Source organism: Macaca nemestrina, chromosome 10 (genome assembly GCF_043159975.1).
Source record: "Macaca nemestrina isolate mMacNem1 chromosome 10, mMacNem.hap1, whole genome shotgun sequence".
Taxonomy (NCBI): domain Eukaryota; kingdom Metazoa; phylum Chordata; class Mammalia; order Primates; family Cercopithecidae; genus Macaca; species Macaca nemestrina.
Window position 1 is genome coordinate 132033286 of NC_092134.1, and position 22754 is coordinate 132056039.

The 22754-nt window shown below is 41.0% G+C and overlaps 1 non-coding gene across 1 annotated transcript; it reads right to left on the reverse strand.

Moving 5' to 3' along the window:
* Positions 1–543: 543 nt before the first annotated feature.
* LOC105499876 (uncharacterized) lies at positions 544–14032 on the reverse strand. Its single transcript, XR_011609361.1, has 4 exons — positions 13913–14032; positions 3836–8863; positions 3361–3559; positions 544–2010 (listed from the first exon to the last, which is right to left on the reverse strand). It is a non-coding gene; the product is annotated as an uncharacterized protein (transcript).
* Between the last annotated feature and the right edge of the window lie 8722 nt (positions 14033–22754).

Consider the following 22754-nt stretch of genomic DNA (forward strand, 5'->3'; position numbering starts at 1 on the left):
CAGCTCTCTGGGCATCACGACAAACCGAGAAGTGGATTCTTTAACAACAATAATGAAAAAAGTTCAATACCCCCCACCCCCAAATACCACATATTTAGATTATTTTGGATAATATTTTTACACCATTGACTAAAATTCTTTCCAACAAAATATGAGGTCTATTATATGTGACACATTTCTAAGGACACAGATATCTCAAGTATAGAACTGATGTGGAGAGAAAGGGGAGTGAGATAGAGTAAGGAAAATTTATTCCATTTTTCCAGTATTAGAGCCTAACACAATCATTATCTCAAGATTATGAGTGATTTTCTCTGGAAATTTTTGAACTTTCTCTTGAAATTTGTGTTGGAAATTTTTTCTAGAAATTTTGTTTCTCAGTCTGTCAATGTCCAGATATCTCAATAATTAAGATATTAATACCCACATTCACAGCATTGTTATTTTTTGTTAACCATTACTCAAAATTATATTTGTCCAAGACCTTCAGAAAACCTATGTCTGGCTCAGAGAAAGCACATGACATTGAGATTTAATATTTAATATACTAGCAGACCACAAATTTTAAGCTTCCAACATTTTTACTTGAATTATGCTCACATGTTTTCTAGAGCTTTGAAAGAACAGGGAAACAAATAAGAGACAACAGCTTAGTCCCTTCCCCTCACTTAGAGATCTTAGTGGAGGAAGTACAAATTAAAAAAAAAAAAAATCTTTGTGTGTCACTAGAGTTCCAAGTGAAGAGGGACAACATGGTAAATTTTGGAAGGTTCGTGAATTTTGGAGTCAGACTTTCTGCATCCAGGCTATGCCATCTAATTAGTTTTTCTCATTAATCCTTTCTTTCTTCACCTACAAAAATAATGATAGTTTTTCATGACCTTAGTAAAGTGATCAAGATTAAAATGACCAAAGTACCTATATATCCACGTCAAGAACGTCCCGATAGCGTGCACTGAGAACGTCCCGACAGCGTGCACTGAGAACGTCCCGACAGCGTGCACTGAGAACGTCCCGACAGCGTGCACTGAGAACGTCCCGACAGCGTGCACTGAGAACGTCCCGGCAGCGTGCACTGAGAACGTCCCGACAGCGTGCACTGAGAACGTCCCGACAGCGTGCACTGAGAAGAGCACACAGTCTCTGTGGCGTCCTTCCCAACAGCTCTTGTGCTCAATCTATTGATGAGAAAACCTCAAACAAACCCATATTGAGGGGGCATTCTGCAAAATAACTGATGAGCACCTTTCAAAAGTGTCCGAGTCACAAAGACAAGGAAGAGCTAAGGAACCATCACAGGTTGGAAGAGACGAAGGAGACAGGACAACTAAATCCAAAGTGCAATCCTGGATTGGATCCTGAAGCTGAGAAATGACGAGAAAATTGGTGACATTCAAAAAAAGTTCTGTATTTACTAGGAGTATCATACAAAGGATAATTCCTTCGTTTATTTTCTTATTACATATAACATGTAAAATATTATTAATATTTTATTATTATGTACAATATTAACATAAAGGAAAACTGTATAAAGGGCAGAAGGGAAGTCTGTGCTATTTCTGCAAGTCTTTTATAACTCTAAAGTTATCTTTTTTGAAAAGCTTACTGTGGAGACTTTTAAAACAAAATATTCTGGGAAATCTGCAGTTTGATTTTTAATTTTGCTGCTCTTCATAGGCTCAATTTGTTACATCAATGAGCCTGAAAGGCTATTTTGTTTGCAAGAACTTGTCAGAGTTACTTTTTACTTCTTTTTAACTTTTCTAATTTATTTAGCCTCTTGGGCCAGGCAATTATTTGAACTGCCAGAGGTGTTGATCTTGTTGACAATCCAAAAACAGAATACAGTTCCATGGCTCAGAACTTTCCTAAAGTCTCCGGATTAATAAGGGCATTAACCAGCCCCTGGAGGTTTGCATGCTTCCAAACATATTTTTCACATATTGCCTTGGTACTAGTTGGAGGCAGGTGCACAGCCAGAGGCCATTAACTTCTCAAGGTCTGTAATTTCTGTTTGAGAGTGAAAGGAGAGAAAAGTAATAACAATATTAATGAATGAACTCAAACTTTTTATCACAGCAATAAAAACAATAATGCCTTTAGGAGATGCCAACTTTGTCATCTGGTCTCAATGGGGTGTCAGGAGACCTGTTGCTCAGCACAATCAGGAAGTTGCTAAAGTTTGTTAGAGTAGCACCTGCTCCTTGTCACTGTTCTCCTGGTCCACATCTGATGCTTCAACCAAGACCGTCAATCATACCGTGTCCATTTGTTTGCCAGGCACCCTCTAGCGCCGCCTCTGGTGGATCACCACAGTTAGCTCAGTTTAAGAGAGAACTGTTTCTTGTTACTATGTAACATCTGTCCTTCCTACCAACCTAACTCTACCTCCATGACCTCATTTGAGGCATGATTTTGTTAGAAATTAATGAAGATTTCCTTTTACATTTTCAGCTATTGTATTTTAAAGAAGTCTTTAAGACCAAGAGAAGTGGATTAATGGTAGGATTAAATTCACTCTGACAGGTGGGTTGAGGCAACTCAACCCAGAAATTTTTTATTCTGTGGATGTCTATCCCAGGAATGCAAGAATTTGAATGTCCTATATTTATAAGGTTGTCATTGATTACCTGAAGATGAGCCTAATGACTTAGCTGTTGAGGGGACCTTCCAAAATGTTTTGTTTAGTAAACATGAAGTTAAGTAGATTTTACATAATTTATAATTACTCAGAAATCCAAGGATTGGGTTTTAGTTGTTAACATTGCCCAGATATTCCTAATTTACGTTTTTCACTACTTAAAAAATAGAGGACCAGATGTTTTAAGATAAATTATCTATTAAATAACCAAGACACATGCAGTTCCACTGAGAGTATCTGGACTTTTTAAACCATTAGAAAACTGAGTGGAATATACTCCAAAGGTTACAATTATAGATAAATAAGAAAACTTTTGTTCATCAGGTTTAAACTCATCATTTTACAAATAAAAAATAACTGATTTGGTCGAGCGGTGGCTCACGCCTGTAATTCCAGGACTTTGAGATGCCAAGGCAGGTGAGTCACCTGAGGTCAGGAGCTCGAGACCAGTCTGGCCAACATGGTGAAACTTCATCTCTACTAAAAACACAAAAATTAGCCAGGCATGGTGGCAGGCGCCTGTAATCCTGGCTACTTGGGAGACTGAGGCTGGAGAGTTGCTTAAAACTGGGAGGCAGAGTTTGTAGTGAGCCGAGATCACATCATTGCACTGCAGCCTGGGCAACAAGAGCGAAACCCTATCTCAAAAAATAAATAAATAAATAAAAATAAAAATAAATAAATAAATAAATAAAATAACTAATTTAATCTAATCACACCTTTAATTTGTGGTCCAGATGTAGCTAGAATCCATAACTCCCGATGGCCAAGTATGCTTACCACCTTAGTGTGGAAATTTTTTTTTTTTAACCAATAAAATAGTTCTATGAAATGAACTAATCAGAGCCTGAAGCTCAAGACAATGGTCTGAGGTCCTGGAATCTGAGTCATAGATCAGGAATTTGCTGAGCAAGCAACCTAAATAGTGACATAAAGAAAATTCAGAAATTAAATTGAGTAAACAGACCAACACTGACGACTGATAGAGAAAGCTGCCCCGTTTCTTCCCTCAGTGGATATTTTTGGGGACCATTTGCTACAGCAATGGGGGGCCACCATAGAGGCAGAATAAGTATGGCAGGTGCCTCGCCTGAGCAGGCAGGTGCCTGAGCAGGAGGAGTAAGGCCTTCAGCACATCTCCACAGATGGGGATCAGTCCCTGCAGAAACACTTTCTTTGAGCCTGATGACCTACCTGCATCATTAAACATCATGTGGCATCATTTCCTGCCACTGAGTCATAGCTGCTTGGGTCCATGGGGTCTGCAGGGTGGTGCAGGAATGTGGCTGGCCACACAAAGGAGTACATTAATGTTGCTGGATTTGGAGATCTATTTATTAAATGCTCACTTGTTTCAGAGTATTTTGTCACTAGATGAGGAAAGACTATTATGACAAATAATGAAAATTATTTATTAGAACTTACTCTGTGCTAAGCACTCTTCAAACTACTCTGCAGGTAGTGGCATACATGGTTGGCCTATGCAAGAACCTTTTCATTTCCATTTCTTCTTTGTTAGCACAGCCTCCCTTCTAAGAAAGAGGCTGAAAAGGCCACGTCCATCCATTCACAGCCTCCTCTGTGCGAATGACCATGTGACACAGCACACTGTGAGAACTAGCACTCACACTTAGCATGTGTCTGGCACTGTTCTAAGTGCTCTGTCACATATGTACATACATCTGTATTCAATCTTCATACAAACTCTTGATGTAGATGCTACTATTCCCATTTTATAAGTGAAAAATCAACATATAGTGAGGCTTAAGAAACTTGCCCTGGTCACATAGTCAGTCAGTGGTGGAGCCGGGATTTTATTTCAGACAGTGTAGCTCTAGAATCCCAGCTGGGAGCTAGCACAATGTTGACTCTCAGGAAGGAGACAAAAGGGGAAGATCTGTTGGTAGGAATTCTGGAAAAGGGTTTTCTCTCTGCCCACAACAGAAAGATGTAAGAGAAGGCTGCTGTCCTCCTTACTTCCTGGTTTTTAAGACTGGAGTGTTGCAGGCGTGACACTTGAGGCCACAGCATCCTGCAGCCATGCGCATGGCAGTCCTCAGAACCGAGGGTGAGGTTACAGTGGAAAGGTGTGAAGCACTTGGATTCATTTGACATCAGCGAACCACCCATCAAACTCCTGGGCCATCTTAAACTAACATCATGTGAGAAAAATGTTAACTGGTTTTTAACATTTATTTTTAAAGCCAATTTGGTTAGATATTCTGTTTTCTACAGCTAAAATTAGTTAAGAGAGAATCTTCTGTTATTTCATTTAATCCTCAACCCAACCTTATTTAAAAAATGTATTTTTGTTATCCTTGTTTTACAAATAAGGGAGCTGAGGTCGAAAGTTTAATTTATGCAGCTGTTGATTGGCAAAACTAGGATTCGAATAAAAACAGTCTTTAACCAGCATGCTATGCTACTTTCTGTCAACGTCTTCATTCAAAGACCACCAGGAACACATCTGTAGTTAAACAAATTGTGTTTATATCTTTCTGCAGTGAGGGAAAATGCATGCCATGGAGGACCGTGTGGTGCTTCATAAGAGCGTGTTAGAAGTAATTTATTGTAGGATTTGGGCTGATGTTAGATAGTTTTGGAGATGCAGTTCGACTACAGAGCCAAATGGGCTCCTTCATCTAGATAACAGGCCTTCAGTGCAGCCGCCCCACTCCCACCCGAGCAGTACAGCTGTGACTTGGCATTCCTCTGACAACTCAGTCTGACAACGCCAATAAGCCCTTCAGCTCCCACAACAGTCCCAGCCACTGCTCCCTGCTGCCCAGCTGCCCCAGGACTAGGGAGTTGCGCACTGGGGGGTGACTGGGCATCTTTGCTCACCCCCAACAGCAATGTCTAGTGCCACTTCTGTGGGAGGGAAGTGAGGGTGGGCCACGTGCCCCACAACTGCTAGTCTCCATGGTCCCAGCTCAGAGGTCTGCCCTCTAAAGTGAAAGGCCCACAGCACAGCTGCCCTGCTCCCGCCTGACTGTTTCAGTTGCAGGCCACAGCCCTTCTGAGATTCCAGTCACCATAGGACTGTGATTTGGACTCAGGCTCCCACTGCCTGAGTGTTCTGCCTGGCCCCACTTGAAAGTTCTTGCAATGACCTGGGGGACTAAAATATCCCTCCCAGTCACAACCAGCACCTGAACCCTGGGGCCCTGAGAACAAGTCCACGAGCCTGATCGTAGTCCAGCCTCTTCAGAACTCATATATATTGTCTAGTGGGCCATCTAGAAGTCTAAGAACTGGGGAATTATCCAACACCCCCGGCACCTGACCACTCCCACCAGGACCTGAGCTCAAGACAACTCAACCAGCCAACACCACCACAACTGACACCCATCTTACATGAGCCAAAAGGTAAAGCCCTTCCCCGTCTCAACATGAAGCAGCAGCATTACCACATCAGAGAATAGCTGGACCATAAAGCTGTCTGTATTGGGCTGAGTGGACAGGTTCTGCCCTGAAACCACTCCTGTGGGGAGCCATGGGACAGGTGTTTTCTTTGGCTCTCAGCTATACTGTGGCCTGGAGATGGACAACAATGTACATCTGAGCTGAGAGTCATAAGCCCTGGGACTGGGGCATAATAGGGAAACAGAGCACACTGTTGCCTAACTACGATATGGAGCTGGTGCAGATCACTTACTCCCCTAACACCTGCAAAGACCTCAGTACATTTCACAAGGAGCTCCTTTAGCCACTCCTATCAGGACTGGTGCCCACTCATCACTGGGGTATTCATGGGTGCTGGGTCCAACCCGCAGACTCTGGCCGAACGACAGATGAAAGAATGCACTCAGATACAGGTATCCAGTGAAAGGGCAGGCTCGGGGACCGGGCCGCTTACAGACCCTGAGGAGGGTGCTGTAAAGAGTCAGCAGCTGTAGCCCTGACAAGCTGGTGCTGTGGGCATTTATTCAGTACAGATTTAATGACAAAGGCTTTGAGTCAACACATTTGTGGGTAATTAACATGGTCGCCCTCCCCAGAGAGAGCAATCCTGCATGCAGATGATTAAAGGCCAGGCTCTGAGGCCTAAGTAAACTAACTTATCTAAATCAGTTTCTTTACATCCCCTTGCTATCTAACATAAGCTTTCAGGCACTGGATAAGAGAATCAGGCTGCCTTTAGCCAAATCCTTTCCCGAAGCTTTTGTAAAACCGCCTGGCCTTCCAAGAAGGTTTGCATCTTTCTACAGTTTTTCCCACCACCCTGCCCAAACTCCTACATCTCCCCCTTTTCTGTTTTTTGCATCAGGTTTTGTTTATTGAGGAGTACAAATGTGTGCAGCAACAGGTTTGTCAGGTGTGGTGGTCACTGCTCATATTCTGGCTTTGCATCCTAGAATTAGTAAATAACATAAGACAAACAGGAGTATAATTAGCAATATTATTTTTCAATCAATGAATGACCCCCCAGGAGTGGGGAGTCTGTCTATCCCAGGAGGGATGATCTTGCACACCCGTCCATATGGCTGTTTGTTGGGTGGGTAGATCTGTGGCATTTAGGGATTCTAGAATTTTAGTTTTGAGTTGCTTTTGTCTGCTGTTAAATTATCATGTAAGGTTCCCCAGAGGTGGTATTTCACCTCATCCCAACTATGTATTGATTGATTCCATGGCAGAGAAGTGACACAGATATGTTTATGTTCCCAATCATAGTTTAATTGCTGTTGGAATGCCAGTGCATCTTGTCACTCCCCCACATATTCCAAGGCAGCCTTGAGGGCTTGCAGATGTGCAAGAATCTTTTTATCTATATCCTGCTGTAAAAGAAGTTCATTAGACACATTTCTGGCCAAACTGTCTACAAAAGTAGCTATTTGTACTGATTCAGTAATAGATGCTACAGCAACACTAGCAGTTGCTAGGATGAGTATGGCTGAGACTATAAAGGCTATAAGTGTAACTATGAATCTCTGTGTCTGACCTGGGACAGGGCACATTCTAAGGTGGCAAGGGCAGAGGAACCTTGCCAATCATGTGTTAAATTGACTGGTAGGAAAGCCTCAGATTGTCTCCTCAATACCATGACATGAGGAATATTTAAATTAGATATATTATAATTAAAGATACAAGAGGCAAACCAAGTCTGTCCCTGCACTCGGGTCACAAACGTGGAGTTTTGGGGTGTAATGGAAATATTGGTCCCCAAAAGGAAAACATATGGATGGGTAGTGCAAATCAGGCACTGATCAGTGTGATTATGAAAAATGGTCGTAATATAGTTGTGACTAGAATTGTGATACGTCCCACACCAGGTGTTAAGGGGGGTGCTAAGATGTCCCAGGTGCCATAAAGTGTCTTGAGGTGGCATGGACTCTACTTGGGATCTGAGATATCCCATTCCCGTCTCCGCCCAAATTATAGGGGAACGGGATGTGGCTATGAAATTGTCATTGATGCCGTAATAGACGCAGACATCAGTACGAATGCCCTGCAAATGGCTGTGGGGGTTCCAGTCTAAAATGTTATAACTGCCTAACTGGAGGCTATGGGCCTGTTCACCATGACAGACCTCCCAGCTAAAGTGGAATCCATTATTTTCCCGGCTTTGTTCTTTAGCACAGGCAGGAATGTTTGGGAAAGTGGCATTGATTGCATTGCCCTGTTTGAGGCTACCTGCAACTAAGGCTGTTAAGGCATTTCCTTTGCCATGATGTAGCCATAATTGTGTTTGGGCAGGTACATGGTAAGGGTTAGAACTTTTATAATTTGCACACAGTGGGAGGATAGCAGAGTGATATGTATTGTTACCTGGCACCTTAGTCCAATGTGTGCCATTAATGAGGGACCCTGCTGGGGGTAAATCTATCCCTCCAAGCCATGCAAATTACATTATTAGAGGCTGGGAAGAGGGTGTTTGCCCAGGTGAAAGAAAGGCGTATCATGAGCCCAATAGAGTGTAGCAGGTACAGGTTAAAGACAAAGTGAGAGCATAAAAAGGATCAATACCCTACGCGAGTTTTGATGTACAACAGAGGGCATAGCAAGGAACATATTATCTGGAGTGAATGGTGTCTGTGTCCAGAGCAGGATTCGCTTAGTCTCCTGAGTTATCCTCTTCAGCATCCCCCAGGTAATGTCCGGGGCTTGTGTCATCCGAGGAAGCTGCATCATCCAGGTCTGCGGGTTCTGTAGGTTCATTCTCTTCATTTCTGGTACTGGGTTGGGTCCTAGTCATGCCACTGTATGGTTTGATGCATCGTGCTGGAAACCAAAGAGCACCTGAGGGGGTGTGAACACAAGCATATCCTCTCCCCAACATTAACAATTCATTTGGACCACACCATACATTACTGTTAACATCTTTCCATAAAACTGTGGGTTTTACATCTTGAGAAGTTTTAGCAAAGTGCTTTTCTATGGCTGATTAAAATTTATCATCTAAATTTTAAAAATTAAGAGTAGCCAGGCACAGTGGCTCACGCCTGTAACCCCAGCGTTTTGGGAGGCCGAGGTGGGCAGATCACAAGGTCAGGAGATCGAGACCATCCTGGCTAACATGATGAAACCCCGTCTCTACTAAAAATACAAAAAATTAGCTGAGCGTGCGTGGTGGTGGGTGCCTGTAGTCCCAGCTACTTGGGAGGCTGAGGCAGAAGAATGGTGTGAACCTGGGAGGCGGAGCTTGCAGTGAGCCAAGATTACGCCACTGCACTCCAGCCTGGGCGATAGAGCAAGACTCTGTCTCAAAAAAAAATAAATAAATAAAAATAAAAAAGGTAAATAAGGCTTGTGCTAGTAGTGTTGCAGGGTCCTTACTCATATTCCCACTATTTTGTGTTCTGAGCATATTTTTAAGGGTGGAATGGATACATTCTACTGTGGCCTGTCCTTGGGGGTTATACAGGATGCCTGTGGAATGTTGGACGTTCCACGTGTGACAAAATTGTTGAAATTGTGAGCTGGTGTAAGCCAGACCATTGTCAGTTTTAATTTTTGTGGGCCACCCCATAAATGCAAAAGTTAAAAGAAGTTTAATGACATATCAGGTGGACTCTCCAGGAAAGGCATGAGTGCTAATCAAGTGAGAATTGGTATCAATGGATACACGTACATACCTAAGTTTTCCAACTTCAGGGATGTGTGTAACATCTGTTTGCCATAACTGATTAGATTCTAGTCCTCTAGTGTTAACACTTGTTGAAGGAGCGGATGTACCTGTGAGCTGACAATCTGGGCATTGTAGGATAACTTGTTTAGCTAGTCTCTGGGTAAGGTGAAATTGTTTAGATAAGTTTCTCCAGTTTTGGTAAAAAAAACTGATGTGATTGGGTGGCTTGGTCAAGCAGTGATGTCTTAACCTGTAGGTCTGCTTGATCATTGCCATACGCCAGTGGGCCAGGCAGTGAGCTGTGGGCTCAAATATGTGTGATAAAAATAAGATGTGTACATTGATCTAGGAAATGCTGAAGTCAGAGAAAAAGTGCACTTAATGAGGGCTGTCTAAAGGTTCTGCAATAAATAAACAGAGTAAGCAGAGTCACTAACAATATTGAAGGGCTGAGCAGAAAAAGTTTCCAAGGCCAATATTAAGGCTCTAACCTCAACTCTTTGAGTGCTAGTAAATCCAGAGCAAGTGAGGGAATTATGCCGTCTCCACCAGACAGCTGTTTTTCCAACTTTACCAGAGCCATCAGTAAACAGTGTTAAAGTGTTAGGTATGGGGGGATTGAACTATTTTTGTAGGCAAAAACCACAGAAGTATGAGATAAGAACAGAAGGAGTATGTCAGCAGGAAGGGCATGCTTCTTATGGCCTATGTAATCAGAGAGTGCTATTTGCAGGTCCATAGATAAAGGCAATACTGCTTCAAATAACTTTTTACTTAAAGGAATTCTGATGATATTAGGGTCATAACCTAGTAATAGATTGCCTTGCCTGCAGCCTGAATAGATGACTTTATTAACAAACTGGATACAGGGAGAGAGTGTTTTAGTCCCTGTATGAGAGTAAAAAATCCATTCTAGGACAGCCTTGGGGTCATCTGTCCTATTAACCCTGTAGAGGTGTGTTTAGTGGGAAAAACAAATAATTGAACTGAATACCATGGATCAATGCAATCTAGTTGCCTCTGAGAAATAGCTTGCTCTAGCTCTTCAATTTCCCTTTATGCTGCAGGAGTTAAATACCTAGGAGAGTCTAGGGCAGCACTGCCTTTTAGGATAGACAACAGGTTCTGTAACTTATCAGTAGTCATGCCCAAGGTTGGGTGAAGCCAGTTAATATCACCTAGTCATTTCTGATAATCATTCAAGGTATGTAAGTTGCTAGTATTTAATTTAACCTTTTGAGGTCTTACTGACCGGGTAGTTAGTATGTACCCAAGATGTTTCCAAGGAGAAGAAATTTGTACTTTTTCAGGTGCTATGATTAAACCTCTTAACTGTGTTTTCCTTGTGACAGAAGCATGTAACTTTAAAAGTACTGGCTCTGTTGGGGCTGCTAGTAAAATATCATCCATAAAATGAATAATCTTGCAATTAGGAAATTCTTTTCTACTGGGGGACAAAGCCTGATTTACATGATACTGACACGTGATAGGACTGCTAAGCATTCCCTGGGGTAGCACTTTCCAATGATATCAGTGAGCTGGCCTTTCATTATTGATAGCTGGTATTGTAAACACAAATTTTTCTCTGTCCTGTTCTGCAAGGGGAATAGTATAAAAACAGTCTTTTAAGTGAATAACGATTACAGGCCAGTCTCAAGGGATCGCTGCAGGGGAGGGGAGCCCCTGCTGAAGGGACCCCACAGGTTGCAAATTAGCATTGATAGCATGTAAGTCATGCAAAAGTCTCCATTTACCAGACTTTTTGGGGATGACGAAAATGGGTGAATTCCAAGGGCTGTTTGACGGTTCTATATGGCTGACTTTTAATTGCTCCTCAACTAATTCATGGGCTTTTTGCAATTTCTTTCCCTTTAAAGGTCACTACCCAAATAGGAATTTGAGAGAGCCATGTCAGGGGTAGGGGAGAGATAATAACATTGGCCATTATCAGAAAGAGGTCTGCAGAGTGACTGCAATTAACCCTCTCGTAAATGGGCTAGTGGCACCACCTACTGGCCTGCAGGTCAAACTGCACAGCCCAATATAAGACCTGCAGAGAAAGTGCACCTGGCTATCTACAGAAGCAAAACCAAAAGATCCTACCCAACATTTCCACAGTCACACCCCCAGGGGAAGGGGAATAATAGTGGAAAAAAAACAAAATCAAAGTGAAAATAAATTTAAAAATAAGAAGTGTCAGCTTCTCCAAATGAGAAGAAACCAAAGTAAGAATTATTGCACCATGAGAAAGCTGAATGCTGTGATATCAACTAAGGATCAATAGACCTTAACCAAGACGAACATTCAGAAACGACAGATAAAAAATACAAAGTATGGATTGCAAGGAAGCTCAATGAGATCCAAGAAAAGCTTGAAAACCAACACAAAGAAACCATGAAGGCAATCCAGGAGATGAAGAGATAGATGTCTAAAAAACAGAAGTTCTAAAAATGAAAAATTCACTTAAAGATTTTCAAAATATATTTGAAAGCTTTAATAATAGATTAGGTCAAGAAAGAATTTCTGAGCTTGAAAACTGCTCTTTCAAATTAACCCCGTCAAATAAAAGAAAAACGAATTTTTTTTAATGAATATTCAAGAAATATGGGATTATGTAAAGTGACCAAACCTATGACTTATAATCATTCTTGGAAAAGGAGAAGAAAAGATAAGCAACCTGGAAAGCATGTTTAAAAGAATAATTCAGAAAAAAATTATCTAATCTTACTAGAGAAGTAGTCTTCTAGATACAAGAAAATACCTTTAAGATACAAAATGCCACTGCACTCCAGCCTGGGCAGCAGAGCAAGACTTTGCATCAAACAGAATAAAAAACAAAACAAAGATACGCTTGCAAACATATGAAATGGCATATGCACACGGTTATTTGCACCATTATTTACAAAAGTCAAACTGAAGCACCATCTGAATATTCATCAAATTCAGGCCTGATGAGGCAGAGCAACGCAATGGATTATTTATGCAGATATACAAGAGAATGTGGAAGCTCTATAGAGTGTGAACTCCAGGACACAGGGTGCAGTGAAGATTGCACACCGTGTGCTGTCTCTTGTACTGGGGAAAGGAATACAAAGCAGCAGGGAAAGGAATGTGCTTGCATGCATATGTAAATAGTCATTAAAACTGAAAACAAAGTGGCACAAATAAACCTAATTCCCTATTGAGTTGGCATTGCTGTCTTAACCACCCAGAGGAAAGTAACTGACTTCGTTTTTTTTTTTGTTTTTGTTTGTTTGTTTGTTTTTGAGGCTGAGTCTCGCTCTGTCGCCCAGGCTGGAGTGCAGTGGCGCGATCCCGGCTCACTGCAAGCTCCGCCTCCCGGGTTCACGCCATTCTCCTGCCTCAGCCTCCCGAGTAGCTGGGACTATAGGCGCCCACCACCACGCCCGGCTAATTTTTTTGTATTTTTAGTAGAGATGGGGTTTCACCGTGTTAGCCAGGATGGTCTCGATCTCCTGACCTCGTGATCCACCCACCTCGGCCTCCCAAAGTACTGGGATTACAGGCTTGAGCCACCGCGCCCGGCCAGTAACTGACTTTGGAACACAGTATCTTCACTGTATTTTTTCAATATGATATACTCCAAAGACAAAAATACTGCATAGACATCTCAATGTCACTTGAAGTGAAATAACATAAAAATGGGAACAGACTCCTGCTGCTGCTCCAGAAAGATGAACATGAGAAGGGGACCATTATCTCTAATGTTTTCTCATGTAGAAAATGCAAGGAATAGCTTAAATAGAAGCTCAGCTTTGGGGGCTGATAATTCAGTGAGAGGCTTCTTCCTTGATTGCCCTGGGAAGAAATCTTCATTTTTGGTTTGCAAGACCATGAAAACGAGATAATAAATACAACAAATGAAATACTTTACACTCAAGAAATTTTTTTTTAAAAACAGACAAAATATAGAAAATAAGTAACATATTCAAAGAGACATTAAATGACATTTTATTAATTTTAAAAGGCATAGATTATAGAAATAAAAATTTGCCCTAAGAGGCTTCCAGCCTAAGGGTCGGCCCAAGTCGAGGATCTATCTGGGAATTGTGGACATATCGGTGGACGCGGGCAAGGCTTGTCATCTCGCTCAGCACCTCTTTCCATGAACGATGAGAATAACCCATCTCTCCTGTTTTAAGTGTGATTTTTCATATACATCAATAGGCATCTTGGCTCACCATAAGAAAGCCCATTTCCACAGAAACAGGTGCTTTCAGCCTGAAGAAGTTGCCACAGGAGATAGAAGGAGTTCCCTTTCCCACACCTGGGAGACCCAGCCAGAGTGGAGAGGGAGGCGGCCCGGGCCGGGGTGCCAGACTCAGCAAAGAAACACAGCACTCCCAGGTAACTCTGAATTTCAGATAATCAACGAATAACTTTGTATGATACTATGTGTGTACTCAAAAGGAATTCGTTTATCTGAAATTCAAAGTTGACTGCGCATGCGGTACTGTATTGTATCTGGCAACGCTCCACCTTCGTTTTCCTACCCGGGTTTGTGGAATGGGCTCCCCTGCCCCGCAGGTGCCGCCCCACTCTCCACCCAGGAGGAGGCGGAGGTGGAGGAGGAGGAGCCGGGCACTGACTGGAGGACCCAGGTGAGTCTAAGCAACTGACAGGGCCCAACGGTCAAAACCGCCTCAGTCAAAGCACGCACTTACGCTCAGTCCCGGCGTCGCGTCCCGTTGCCAGGCAACGAAAGCAAGCCTGCAAAGAGGAAGGGGAGCGCCAATGGATGAGGAAACCAACGTTCCAAGAGACTGAGTGATTTGCTGAAAATCACACATCTAGTAAGTGGTAGAATCAAGACTAGAACTTGGGCTCTGGGCCAGGTGGCTCTCGCCTGTAATCCCAGCTACACGGGAGGCTGAGGCAGGAGAATCGCTTGAACGCGGGAGGTGGAGGTTGCAGTGAACCGAGATCCAGCCACTGCACTCCAACCTGGGTGACAGAGCGAGACTTGTCTCAAAAAACATAACAAAACAAAACAAAAAAACAAACAAAACAAAATCGCGCCACTGCACTACAGCCTGGGTGACAGTGAGACACTGTTAAAACAAACAAACAAAAAACAAAACAAAACAAAACAAAAACTGGCATTGGCCCCCAGGATGGAAACTGACTACCTGAAAAGGTGCTTTGGAAATTGCCGGGCCCAGACATTTGCACTTACATGCATGGGGTATATTCTTCCATGTACAATGACACATACACGCATTCATATGATTAAGTATGTACAGTACTAGTATATTATTAAATGTTGAAGAGCACGAATGCACAACATCCATAGTGGAACTGTATTTAATATTTATTTTTGGTAGTGACATGGCACATGAAAATAATTTGTTTTCTCATGTAGAAAATGCAGGAAATAGCTTAAATAGAAGTTCAGCTTTGGGGGCTTTTAATTGAGTGAGAGGCTTCTTCCCTGATTGCCCTAGGAAGAAATCTTCATTTTTGGTTTGCAAGACCATGGAAACGAAACAACAACTACAACAAATGAAATACTTTACACTTAAGGAAACAATTTTTTTTTTAAAAACAGACATGATATAGAAAATAAGTATAAGTAAATTATTCAAAGAGACATTAAATGACATTTTAATAATTTTAAAAGCCATAGATTATACATGCTGCTATAAAGACACATGCACACGTATGTTTATTGCGGCCCTATTCACAATAGCAAAGACTTGGAACCAACCCAAATGTCTATCAATGATAGACTGGATTAAGAAAATGTGGCACATATACACCATGGAATACTATGCAGCCATAAAAAAGGATGAGTTCATGTCCTTTGTAAGGACATGGATGCAGCTGGAAACCATCATTCTGAGCAAACTATCGCAAGGACAGAAAACCAAACACCGCATGTTCTCACTAATAGGTGGGAATTGAACAATGAGAACACTTGGACACAGGGTGGGGAACATCACACACCAGGGCCTGTTGTGGGGTGGAGGGAGAGAGGAGACATAGCATTAGGAGATATACCTAATGTAAATGATGAGTTAATGGGTGCAGCACACCAACACGGCACATGTATACATATGTAACAAACCTGCACATTGTGCACGTGTACCCTAGAACTTAAAGTATAATAAAAAAAGCCATAGATTATAAAAATAAAAATTTGTCTTATGAAAATAGAAAGAAAACCCTCAAGATAGTAGGTGAAGAACAGAATGGACGACTCGAGAAGATTCTTGACCTGAGAGACCTAAATAAGTAATTCTCCCAAAATACAGTACCAGGGGAATAATGATAAAGAATATAAAACAAAAGTTAAGAGATATGGAAGATACATTTACAAAAATTTTAATATGCATCTGAGTTATAGAAATACTAAACGAGGGAGCAGAGGACAATCAATAATATAACAACAACAATAGATGAGACATTTTTAGAATTTAGCTAAAACATAAATCCTCATCTAAATTTCAGAGCAAAAAACCAGATAATACTCAAAGGAAATACAATTATATTGACTTTAAATTTCTCATCACCAACACTAGCAAGAAGAAAATTTAAAAGAAAAATCTTTGTCACCTTGGGTAGGCAAAGAGTTCTTGGACATGACACTGACACCAAAAGAACAAATTGATCATGTAGATATTATGAAAATTAAAAACTTTACTTCTTCAAAAGACCCTTAAAAGATTGAAAAGGCAAGCTACAGGCTGGAAGAAAATAATTGCACATCATATATTTAATAATAAGCTTGTATTTAGAATACATAAGAAACTCTCATAACTCAATTTTAAAGAGTAAACGATGGGCAAAAAGATTTGAACAGACACTTCCACAAGGAAGATATTCAGATGGAAAATAAGCACCTGAAATTAACATAATTAGCCATTACAGAAATCGTAGGGAAATTTTTTGTTTCTGATTTAATGTTCTATATATTAATTATGGTGGTGGTTACATGACTGTATCCCTTTGTCAACACTTGCAGAACTAATAAACTAAAAGAGTAAATTTTACTCTATTATACTTTAATATGAAGTACATAAAAGATAAAGCAATAAACTTTTCAGGAGAAAACATAGAACATCATGATACTGGAGTAGTTTTCTTAAATAGCATACAAATACCACAGGAAGTCAACGCAGATTTCAACAATATTAACGTTAAGAACTTCTGTTCATTAAAAAGCACTATGGTGGGGCACAGTGGCTCACCAGGCGTGGTGGCTCATGTCTGTAATTCCAGCACTCTGGGAGGCCAAGGCAGATGGATCACCTGAGGTCAGGAGTTCGAGACCAGCCTGGGCAACATGATGAAAACCCCATGTCCACCAAAATATACAAAAATTCGCCGGGGCTGGTGGCACGCGCCTCTAGTCCCCAGCTAACTCGGGAGGCGGAGGCAGGAGAACTGCTAGAACCCGGGAGGTGGAGGTTGCATTGAGCCAAAAATCATGCCACTGCACTCCAGCCTGGGCGACAGAGCGAGACTTTATCGCCCACCCCCCACCCCAAAGAAAAAACACTACTAAAAATGTTGGAAAAGTATCTCTCATAATGAGGGAAGATTTTGCAATTCAGATGTCTATGAAGGGCTTATATCCAGAATATATAAAAGGTTCCTACAGATTAAAAAAACAAAACAAAACAAAAAAAAACTTAAGGAAAATGGACAAGATGCTTGAAAAGATATGTCACAAAAAGTGATTTTTCTGATGGCCAACAAGCATTTGAAAATTGCTCAATGTTATTAATCATCAAATAAACGCAAATTAAACCCATAATATGATACAACTACATCCCCATTATAAAGGCTAAAATGAAAAATACCTGAAAATTCTAAGTGTTGTTGAGGAGGTGGAGCAAATAGATCTCCCAGGCTTATGGAAATATAACTAAAACATCAAAAGACATGTACAAAATAGTCATAACAGCTGTATTCATAATAGTTCCAAACTGGAAAACACCAGCAGTAAAGTGAATACATAAAATGTGGTCTATTCACACAATGGAGTGCTATATAGTAACAAGAATGAAAAAATACAACCACAGCCAATGAGATTATACATAGATTGCACAAACAATATGTAAAATTAAAAAATCCCAACAGAGAAGATTATATCCTTTATAAATCTATTTGTATGTATTTCCAAAGCATATTGAAAACTATATTGTTATATGTTTACCTATTGGTACAAATGGGATTGGGGGTGTCAGTAATGTTTTTTTCCTGACCTGAGTAGCAATTACATGAGTGTATTTGATCTGTGAAAGGTGTAGAAGAGAACAATGTAATTGTATGGCTTTTTGTATGCATTTAAACTTCAGAAACAAGTTCAAAGCATACTAAAAATTCTACTGAAGAAACAAGAAAAATAGTTTTAAGTAACCTAGAATGTGAGAAATATTTCAGTATCCGAATGGATCCCACCCCCGCTTCAATTTTACTTTCAAGGCATTTCCCTTTCTGAAGTGTAGCAGCAGCTAAAATCCGTACATGTCCTTGGTAGTAAAATGTAAGACTTCAGGCTCTATGGAATCCTCACAGAGATAGGTATGCATGCCTGCCACTTCTCTGTGTTAATGAGGGTTTACTTTCAGAGGGCTCTGGGGCAAGGATGAAGCACAGTGAATTGTAAAGTAACTATGACCCCAGAGAGCTTTGCTCACTCTGAGCATGGCTTGTGTTTTGGGCTTCAACCCATCTCAGGAGGAGTGTTGCAGGTTGGATTTTTCACAAGCAGATGCTGAAACTACGTGGGAGCTGTCAAACAGTTATTAGGAAGTTATACCTTGGAAAGGAAGCAGAGTTAGGGGATGATGACATAACAGAAAGGGATACAGAAAGAATTTGGACCATGATGCAGGTGCAACAGAGACCAAGCCTGCTTGGCAGGGAGGGCTGGAGAAAGTGGTGACTGTCAGTTTATTTTCATAGTAAATTGTCCTTATGATGTATTTCTGGTTCATAGAAAGGAAAACAAATTGCAGGAGCCACTGAGTTCACAATAAATACATTGGGAAACAAATTACTCTTCACACCATCAGATGTATAATTTAAGGCAAGAACTATCTCATTCATTTTCTGCACTCAGAACTGTGTTTGCTACTTAAAATATCTGTGAACCAATGAAAATTTCAAATGAGCAGCAGGATGAAAAGCAAATGAGAAATTTAATCTGTTCTTCCAGTAAAAGGCAATCGTTATTGTAGATTTATCCATCCTGATTGGTTAATCAGAAACGGGTTTCGAAATTGGCAAAAGACTCTGGAAATGTTGGCTTTGGGAATTGCCTGAAGTGATACCCATTAGTTCAGTTAACCATCTTCTCAGAGAAGTGGTGAAGACTCCCCTTTAAGCATCTGCATCCAGATACCCTTGGAAATTCTATGACAGTTGAAGCTGTCATAGAACTGTTGGCTGAAGTGGGTTGCTTGGCACAGGTTGATACATAATTTAGAAAAAGGATATGACACTGAGAATTTGTGATGAGACAAAACGGGATAGGTAACTAAAGGACTGAGTAAACCATATGAAGTTGGAGAATAAAATCAGGTAGGAAAGACAGATTGATAAGAGAAAATTAGAAAAAGGAGTAAATGAGAGAATAAGAAATATTATGAAATAGGTGTGTTTCTCATTGACAGTCTCCTAAAACGTTTTTGGTGTGCTCCTTCACCTAAGACAATTGAGTCCCCTCACAGAGAGCACTTATCATGACAACAGCAGAGATTGTACATATACATGGGCTGAAATGCAGTCTTTCTTTCCACGTGATACTACTTCGCTTTTGTCTTCCTAGATTCCAAGATGGCCGAGAGATCCGAAGTTTTGGGTGTGGCACCTGTCATACTGCAGATGAGCAGAGATCCCACCAACTTCTACATAGGGCGAACACTGTGGTTCAGCATTGCTCTTCTTCATGCTTCAGTTGTGCATGTAGGGCACATCCCCTGGCTTGATATCAAGGAAGAATTCCAGTGCCACGGGAATAGCAGAAGCCTGTCTAGCAGAGCGCTATGAGAACCGCTTCACGTGGCCTGTTCTAGGAGTGTGGGACATGGTTGGCTTTATCTTCTCCTCCATCCTTTTTGTGATGGAGTTTGTTGTCTCTCAGAATATGCATAAACAAACCAAAATGCATAAGAAGCAGTCTGTAGATGAAGAAAGATCCCACAGCATTGTCGGCGATGCAGACCATGCAACGATGGAAGAAGACATGACTTTTGACCTATCCCAGCAAAAGTCCCTGTTGAAACAGTGTCTGGTCTACTTTCTGGGACACATGTCTCTAACAGGTGATCTTCTTGGCCATCCTTCCTCACTGTCACCGACCACTGACCACAAAACCCATTTGGTGCAGTGATCATTTGTGTCCTGGGCCTTATTCATGTGTGTTAATGGGGACACAGGAAAAGATAATGTCCGTCATACTGCTGATTACACTTTCAGCGCTTATCATGACTCTCTGTCTTATATGCTTCATGTGCACCCTGAGCTCACTCACGGTGGCATTCTGTCAGAGACAGAGGGACTTCATGAAATCCTAACAGTAGTCCTGATGCTCATCACTGACAAAGTATGGAACAGATGAAGAAACGGCCATTGTGACCTTATACTGAAGCAATACATACTTTATTCTTATTTGATATTTCCAGATGGCCTTATCTTAAAAATATGCAACTGGGAAGTTGCATATTTTAACAAGTGTGCTTTCTTGTTATGTAAGTAATCACTTTATTCTAAAGAACACAGTTGGAATAAGGTTCAGAACACTTTAAAATGAAGAATCTGAGGGTACCAACATGTAGTTAGATAGAGCAAGATCTAGTTTTTGATAGCACTACAGGGTGACTGCAGTCAACAGTAATTCATTGTACATTTAAAAATTGGCTGGGCGTAGTGGCTAATGCCTGTAATCCCAGCACTTTGGGAGGCCGAGCCGGGTGGATCACTTGAGGTCAGGAATTCAAGACCGGCCTGAACAACATGGTGAGATCTTGTCTCTACTAAAAATACAAGTTAGGACCGGGCACGGTGGCTCACGCCTGTAATTGCAGCACTTTGCATGTCTGAGGCGGGTGGATTACCTGAGGTCAGTAGTTCAAGACCCACCTGGCCAACATGGTGAAACTCCGTCTCTGTTAAAAAAAATACAAAAAAATCACGAGGCGTGGTAGTGGGCCCCCACAGTCTGAGGCAGGAGAATCGCTTGAACCCAGGAGGCAGAGATTGAAGTGAGACAAGATCACACCACTGCACTCCAGCCTGGGCAACAGAAGGAGACTCTGTCTCAAAAACAAAACAAAAGAAAAAAAATAGCTAGGCTAATTTTTGGACACTTTGGGTGTCCAAGGCGGGTGGATTACCTGAGGTCAATAGTTCAAGACCCGCCTAGCCAACATGGTGAAACCCTATTTCTACTAAAAAAGTACAAAAAAATTAGCCAGGCATGGTGGCAGGCGACTGTAATCCCAGCTACTTGGGAGGCTGAGGCAGGAGAATTGCTTGAACCTGAGAGGCGGAGGTTGCAGTGTGCTGCGATCGTGCCACTGCACTCCAACGTGGGTGACAGAGTGAGACTCCATCTCAAAAAAAAATGTTTCTCTTTAAAAAAATAAAAATAACAGTATAATTTAAATGTTTGTAACACAAAAAAGTGATAAATCCTTGAGGCGATGGATACCCAAATTACTCTGATGTGGTTATTGCAAATTTTATGTCTATATCAAAATATTTCATGTGCTCCATAAATATATACACCCACTACATATCCTTAAAAATCAAAAATTAAAAAAATTAAAAGTAAGGAAATTGAGGGTACTCACCACGACTAGTGTTGAAATCTCACCACAGCTACTATATTGAGGTATTTTTTTTTCTATTTCAGCAAGGCAATTCTTATGACCTACAGCTGTTTAAAATTAAAGAATATTCTCTAATGTCTCTTTGAATATGTTACTCATACATATTTTCTATATCCTGAGTTTAAGATGTTTTACTTTTTGTGTTTATTGTTTCTTTTTAATGGCTTCATATACCAGAAATGGAGAAGATTTCTTCCCAGGGTAATCAAAGAAAAAGGCTCACACTCCATTATCAGCCCCCGAAGCTGAAATTCCATTTAAACTATTCCCTGCATTTTCTACATCAGAAATTATAAATTATTCTCATGTGCTATGTCAGTATCAAAAAATTAAACATAGCTTCACTATGTACATCATGCGTTGATGCCCTTCAACATTTAATGTACCAGAACAATACACACTTAATCACATGTAATGCGTATATGTGTAACTGTACATTAATATATCCCATACATATAAGGCATGTACATTATACTACTTATATTACATAACACATTGTATAGCATTTCCTCATGAACATATCTGCCATATGGTTGTCAGCTAGTCCATTATGTTCTTTATTTTACATAAGATATCATACTATTATTTTGTTGTTGTTTGAGACCGAGTCTCACTCTATTACCCAGACTGGAGTGCAATGGTGCCATCTCAGCCCACTGCAACCTCCGCCTCCCAGGTTCAAGTGATTCTCCTGCCTCAGCCTCCCGAGTAGCTGGGATTACAGTTGCGCACCACCATGCCCAGCTAATATTTTTTGTATTTTAATAAAGATGGGGTTTCACCATGTTGGCCAGGCTGGTCTCAATCTCCTGACCTCGTGATCCGCCCGCCTTGGCCTCCTAAGGTATCATACTGTTAATCAGACCAAGTACATTCTATTCAATAAATCTTTACCAACATACATATTACCACCAGTATGACTTCTTTTCCACCAAGCTTCCATGAGCCAGCAAACTACTCTCTTTTGCTCCAGGTCCATTATGTGGCAATTTCTAATATAAAATTATACCCGGCATCTGCATGTGACTCAAGAGCCAGCCATATCATCTGAAATCACTCGTTTCCCTTAAATAAAACATTTCAGTGGGGTAATGACTAATCAGCCCATAATCATAATTTTAATATCATGTATTTGACATTTTTCAATCTGGAAGGATTCTGTGATTCAATGTGGCTGTCA